This window comes from Labeo rohita, unplaced genomic scaffold, assembly GCF_022985175.1.
Source record: "Labeo rohita strain BAU-BD-2019 unplaced genomic scaffold, IGBB_LRoh.1.0 scaffold_1497, whole genome shotgun sequence".
In the NCBI taxonomy this organism is placed as follows: Eukaryota; Metazoa; Chordata; class Actinopteri; order Cypriniformes; family Cyprinidae; genus Labeo; species Labeo rohita.
Window position 1 is genome coordinate 12,658 of NW_026127667.1, and position 6,369 is coordinate 19,026.

The following is a 6,369-nucleotide window of genomic DNA, read 5'->3' on the forward strand; positions in this document are numbered from 1 at the left end:
TCACTTCCCGAACGAGACAGACTGCGCTGTTTACGGCACGAAGCGACACTTGGTACGTGACCTTTTGGGGCCCACTGCTGTAAAAAGTTTTTTTTCCGGACCGGGCCCTGCGCACATTGGTGGCAAAAGCAGGTCCCGCCAAGATTTGAACTTGGATCGCTGGATTCAGAGTGCAGAGCTTCCAATCCAAAAGGGGGAACCCAAATTTGACCCAGGGACCTCTTAATCTGCAGTCAAGGGCTCTACCACCGAGCTGTACCCCGATGGGGCACACTGCAATAAACCAATGAAGGAAAATGACTTCTTTCCATGTGACAATATCAGACAATGACAGCCTGACTTTGAAGACAAACTTTTGGTTAGCTCAAAGCTGTCTAAAGGTGGCACCCAGACTTCAAACAGTGACCAAACAAGTTCCTTCACTTTTGACACTTTGACAGTGTATATACACTCCATGAGAAGTGATAATCCAATTGGTTGCAAAGCTGTGACTGGAAAGGTAAGTCCACGGTTTGGAAACGCCGCAACCCTGCAAGATCTGTTCAGTGACTCCCTGTGTGTTTGGCATGCTGCTGTCTTTATACAGTTCCTGCTTCCTGTCATGCGACCGGTCACGTGACAGGCCAACCATACATTGCTTAAAGACATACACACTAAAATGTTAAGAGGAATAAAATGGACTTACGAAAACATGTAAACCAGTTAAAACTCTATTATCTATACAATCATTGCAATAAATAGGGTGGTAAAATATGCCTCTTGTGTGACACATAGCCCCCCCCACGCTTGTCGGAAGAAACTAGTCTCTCTTAAGAGCACTGTCATCCGTTGTCCATAAAATGGGTATCCTCTTTAAAGTGTAACTTAAAATGTCTTTGAAATAAATTAGCTAAAACTGTCATCCGTTTGCTGTCCACTAAAATGGGTATCCTCTTTAAATCATCAGCCTGCGGCATGGGGAAGAAACTGGTCCTTAAGTGTCATCCGTTGTCCATAAAATGGGTATCCTCTTTAAAAAAATGTCTTTGAAATAAATTAGCTAAAACTAGGCACTCCCATGCAGGCCCTAGTTTGCTGGAAGGAAGTGGGGAACCACTGCAGAGAGGTGGAAGTCGGTACCAGCCTGGGTAACCCTGGGGAGGTTGCACGGTTCCTCCCTGGTGCTTTCTATACCCAGCACTGCCGGCACGCCGCTCCCTCCGTAGATTCCTCCTTCCTGCTTGATGGTTGGTGTTGGTGCAGGGTGAAGAGGTGGTTCTTTGCTTTGGCTGATGATGGTACACATTCCACAGCTTCCCACATACCGCCAGGCATCCTTGCGGACCGCTGGCCACCAGGCGACCTCCAGGATGCGGAGAAGAGTTCTCAGTCGTCCGTGATGTCTCTCCGCTGTCCTGCTGTGGAGGCTCTGTAGCGTTCGTTGGATCAAGGCCTTTGGAGGGACGAGCTGCAGTCGGTGCCGGCCGTCCTCGCTCTTGATCCGTCGGTACAGCAAGCCCTGGTGGATGATCATGGTGGTCCTGTCAGTCCGGTGTGTGGAAGGGGAGATGGGAAGCGCTCTCACCGTGAAGTCTGTGCTCTGTGAAGTCAAGCTCTGCTTGTCGCTTTGAGAAGGCCGGCCCAGAAAAAAGGGTGGGCGTGTGAAAAACGACCTTCTTCCAGCCGGAGTCGAACCAGCGACCTAAGGATTGCCTCACAGTCCTCCGCTCTACCAGCTGAGCGACCGAGCAACGGGAAGCGAGCCCGCGCTTTCCCAGGAGCCCGCCTTTCCATAACGGGAGTCGAACCCCGGGTAAAACCAGGAATCCTGAGCGCTAGACCACATGGGAACCGGTCGGTGACGCCTCGTCCAGCCAAAGTTAAAAATAAATAAATAAATACGCACGTCATGCATTCAAACACACACGCATGGTGTTGCGTTGTAACCATCCTCTCAAGGATAAACAGCCGCCGCTCAGTCAAGGTAGGTAAAAATGACAAATCATGAGATTTAACAATGGCACACAATGAAACGGCGCTTAGGTAACTTTAAACTGATAAAACTAGATGACTTGAAAGCTGGCCTTTGAATGGATTTAAAACATGGTGGTGGACCAAAGACGGAAAAGATTCTTCCAGCAGCCGCCAGGGGAATTAGCTCAAATGGTAGAGCGCTCGCTTAGCATGCGAGAGGTAGCGGGATCGATGCCCGCATTCTCCAAGCGGCCTCCTGCCCTTTTGCGTTCGCTTCCCGAACGAGACAGGCTGCGCTGTTTACGGTATGAAGCACCATGCGAGATTTTGGTGCCCACTGCTGCGAAAAGGTTTTTCGGACCAGGCCCTGCGCACATTCGTGGCAATAAAAACAAAAGCAGGTCCCACCGAGATTTGAACTCGGATCGCTGGATTCAGAGTCCAGAGTGCTAACCATTACACCATGGAACCACACGAGAACGACTGCAGCTCACAGGACCGCAGCTCACAGGACCGCAAAGAATACGTTTCTTACGGCACGTCAGCCCAAAAAAAAAAAAAAAAAAAAAAAAAGGCTTGAGCACCTGCTTGCTCTCCCCCTTAAGCTGCCACAAGAAGGCCCGCAGGTTCCACCGAGATTTGAACTCGGATCGCTGGATTCAAAGTCCAGAGTGCTAACCATTACACCACGGAACCACGACCGCCTACCCAACAGCTGTCTGCGAAGCAGATAGCGTTGCGTCTATGGGGACCCAGTTAGCACACAGGGTTGGAGCCAAGTGAATTTTGCTCATTGGCCACCCTCGACCGAAAGACAAAAGCAGGCGCCATCTGCCGAAACCCGGGATCGAACCAGGGACCTTTAGATCTTCAGTCTAACGCTCTCCCAACTGAGCTATTTCGGCCAAGCCCGCCTACCTTTTAGCCAGCAGGGGTTTACGTGCGACCGCCAGTCACTTTGAGAGAAGAGCAGAGCTGCGATAACAGGCTGGCCCTTACGGGGATCGAACCCGCGGCCTTGGCGTTATTAGCGCCACGCTCTAACCAATGGCGTTGACCGGCCTGACGCCGACTAAACTCTGGCCCAATTTCCCCAAAGTTTGCTGATTGCTCATGACCCTGAACAGACAGACGAGCTTCAGGACCAAGCCTAAGCACGGGTTCGTCGGGGATTTGAACTCGGCACTTCTAACACCCAAAGCAAGAATCATACCCCTAGACTAACGAGTCAACTCACGCGGCCCTTGATCCGCTGTCTGACCTTCAGCATCGCTGTTCACGCGGCTTTAAATGCAGGGAGCATCCAGAAATCTGCACTTGTGTCAAAAATCCAACAAACAAGCAAACAAAAAAAAAAACGCTCGCTACAGCACCTAGATTACCTAAAACTGATAAAACTATTCAACGTGAAAAAGTTTTTTTCGACCGGGCCCTGCGCACATTGGTGGCAGCAGGTCCCCAGATTAACTGACCTGATTCATGACGGTCCACCATGGTGGCAAGCCCATTTGACCTGGACCCTATTGGGTCAAGCTCAACCAGGCAACCTAAGACATCAAACCAATGAGAAGGTCTTTTGTACCAATTGAAGCACTAATTGAACAATTTCGTCAGAGCCACAGGACTTTTCAAGTATCAAGTCAATATTGCATCTGGTTGAAAGTTCTTCCTAGACTATATCGAAGCGAGATTACCTGAGAATCAACTTTTGTAAATCAAAGTGAACCAGTTGAAAATGTTAAACAATCAATAACATTTGAATGAACGTGTAAAACCATCCACTGTTAAAACTACCTACGTTCAGTCAAGGTTAAAATCCTTTGTCAGTAAATGGTAACTGTTTAAAGAAACAAAGTTAAGATACAAGGTTCAAAACATGAACCTGTTAAGCTGAGAAATGCTTCATAAATATAGTCGAAACCGTCCTGGCAACCTGAAGTGAAGGTAACTATTTATTCAACAGTCGAAACCTGTCGTTCAGGAGCCTGTTAATCAAGTGCGGAGGAAGCACTCCTGAGATGCTGTCCTGCATGTGGTCGTGTCCAATGCCGGTACCTGGATCTTAGCTCTGAGGCCCTGTGAGCGTTTGCCGTCTGCATGCTGTCCGCTGCGGCTCCTCCGAGTGGTCGGTTCCGGTCGTGGGTCCTCGCTGCCTGTGGCCCTGGACTCTGTGCAGGCTTCAGGTCACCCGTGGTCCCGGGCCTGTTTGCGCTGTGGAGTCAGCTTGTGCCCCGAGTCCTCGTGCGTGAAGCTGTGGAGCTTCGACGTGGAGAAGGTTTACGTCGAAAAGCCTTCTCCGTGGTCGACGGGCGAAAGCCTGACGACCTAGATGCGGCTGCAAAGGTGGCCTGACAGTTGCCTCTCCGTACGAACCGCGGACAGGATGGGTAGCCCGTCCTTGCGGCGAGAACAGGACCGCGGGAGACGCCAGCCAATAACGGTACCCGTAAAGGAAAACTGGCAGGACCTCTCCCAGTAAACACACCCAGAAAATTAAGATCCACCAGCTAAACACGTCCCACTGTGGAGGAAAGCCACTCATGATAAATAATCACGGTATGCAGTTTAACGAAATCTGCTTATGACGGTGGTTATGTAAAAGCTGAATTGTACAAGTTCATTGATTTGAACGTTAATGCCGCCAGTATAAGAGCTTTGCAACACATGAATCAAGCAACTCTCAGCCTGATGAGAGCCCTATCTTGAATGCTCCACGGCGTCGTTTGCCCTGCTGTATGTGCCCGGCCGGCGTGTTGTTCTAGCTTACCAGCCAGCTTCATACTGCATACTACTGCTGAGCGCTACCTCGCCTCTGGTTGCCACGCGCCATCAGGCCACGCCGACCCGGTCTAGCGGGCTTGGAGGCTGCTGGGATCGGGCCAGTTCCTACATAGGCTCCCCGGACCTAGGGTTTAGGGGCAGCCAAGCGCCTTGGCCGAGCGCCAGGGCAGCCTGGGAAAACGAGACCTACCGGGCGGGAACCTGCCCCCGGGAAACCGGACTGAAATAAAAGGAGAAAAACGAACCAGGCCGTAAGGGACGACCCGCGACCTTGGCTAAATTGATCCAGCTAACCACGAGACCGGCCAGGCTCAGGCCAGCGCAACCCAAAATTTCTATTGCCATGCCAAAAAGCAGAAGGGCTTCAGGAACCGCCCAACCAGGCCCGAATTGAACCCGGGAACGCCACCCAGGCAACATCCCAGATAAGCAGCTCAGCACCTCGAAACGTAGGAACTTCCAAACAGGTTATGAAATAAAGAAAACTAGAACGGTGGGTACCGAATTCTGAAGCAAGGGGTAACCAACGAAATTGTAACCTCAGGGGAAAGCGGCTTAAGTGGATTAAACGGGAATAAGGGAATCTCTTGCCTCCAGGTTCGTTTCGGACCCCTACGCAGGTTACGGTGGCCCCGGTTCAGGGCCCCTTCGCAGTTTCGAACAGCCTGCGCTTTGTGTAACAAGCAGCACTATGGATGAACCATGCTGGCTCACGGACTGTCTGCTACCATGACCAAGGACATAACATGCCCACACGAAAGAATCGGCTGAGCCGACCAAAAGAAAAAGTTTCCAGTTTACCCCTGAACAAAAGAAGGCTTGGCCCAGTCTCCCGGAACTGAGACCACGCGTTAACCAACGAACAAGAATACAACCGCTCAACATGTTCCAAGGCAGCTCCTCCAACGGATTGGAGCCAGTATTTCATGGACCGACCAAGACTTGCAGCGCTTCCTTGGCAACCGGACCAAGGACTTCCATACGCCCAGGAGTTTCGCGGCCCCTCACCTTTACCGCGGGTCGGCCCACACCATTTGGAACGCGACCTGCTTCGGCCCTAGTAGCGCTTACCCGCGGCCTTGGAGCCACCGTTTGCAAAGGTTTACCGCCTACATCAGCCAGTCCGCCGAACTGCCATGACCAACCTGCGCCGTCAGCGCACTCTCGGTTTCAGGTCTTCTCAAACCAGCAATTCAAGATTATCCTAGCAACCCGTAGCGTCCTACTTCGCTTCAACCAACGTCAATTTACGAATAAACTGCAGCACACCACTGAAACTTCAGACCTTTCGGGCTTAATCGGACATCAAAATCTTAGAAAACCTAAAATATAAAAAGGGGGGCTAAGGACAATACTTCCTCCAAGGGGATATCCTAATGATGAAGGTGGCTTTAATGGATTGAGAGTCTGGGGCCTAGTGGAGGATTCCTGCTCTGTCAGGAATAGCCAGTTTTGCTTCTCCGAGTGGTGGCCTTTTCCAGGCCTCTTTTGGCCCTCCGAGCGGAAACGGCCGTTCTTGGAACTGAATTGGTCGGATCTTTGGCTCTAAAAGGTTTCAGACGCCGGCCACTTGAAAAGGGTCCACCAGATTGAACCTGGACCTGATCACAATAAGGGAACCATTTACACGAACAT

The 6,369-nt window shown here is 51.0% G+C and overlaps 4 non-coding genes across 4 annotated transcripts; 1 reads left to right on the forward strand and 3 right to left on the reverse strand.

The window, feature by feature from the left end:
- Positions 1-2,127: 2,127 nt before the first annotated feature.
- Positions 2,128-2,200, forward strand: trnaa-agc (transfer RNA alanine (anticodon AGC)). Its single transcript has one exon. It is a non-coding gene; the product is annotated as a tRNA-Ala (tRNA).
- Positions 2,201-2,352: 152 nt separating this feature from the next.
- On the reverse strand, positions 2,353-2,424 carry trnaq-cug (transfer RNA glutamine (anticodon CUG)). Its single transcript has one exon. It is a non-coding gene; the product is annotated as a tRNA-Gln (tRNA).
- Positions 2,425-2,577: 153 nt separating this feature from the next.
- Positions 2,578-2,649, reverse strand: trnaq-uug (transfer RNA glutamine (anticodon UUG)). The gene has a single exon. It is a non-coding gene; the product is annotated as a tRNA-Gln (tRNA).
- A 136-nt stretch (positions 2,650-2,785) lies between these two features.
- On the reverse strand, positions 2,786-2,858 carry trnaf-gaa (transfer RNA phenylalanine (anticodon GAA)). Its single transcript has one exon. It is a non-coding gene; the product is annotated as a tRNA-Phe (tRNA).
- Between the last annotated feature and the right edge of the window lie 3,511 nt (positions 2,859-6,369).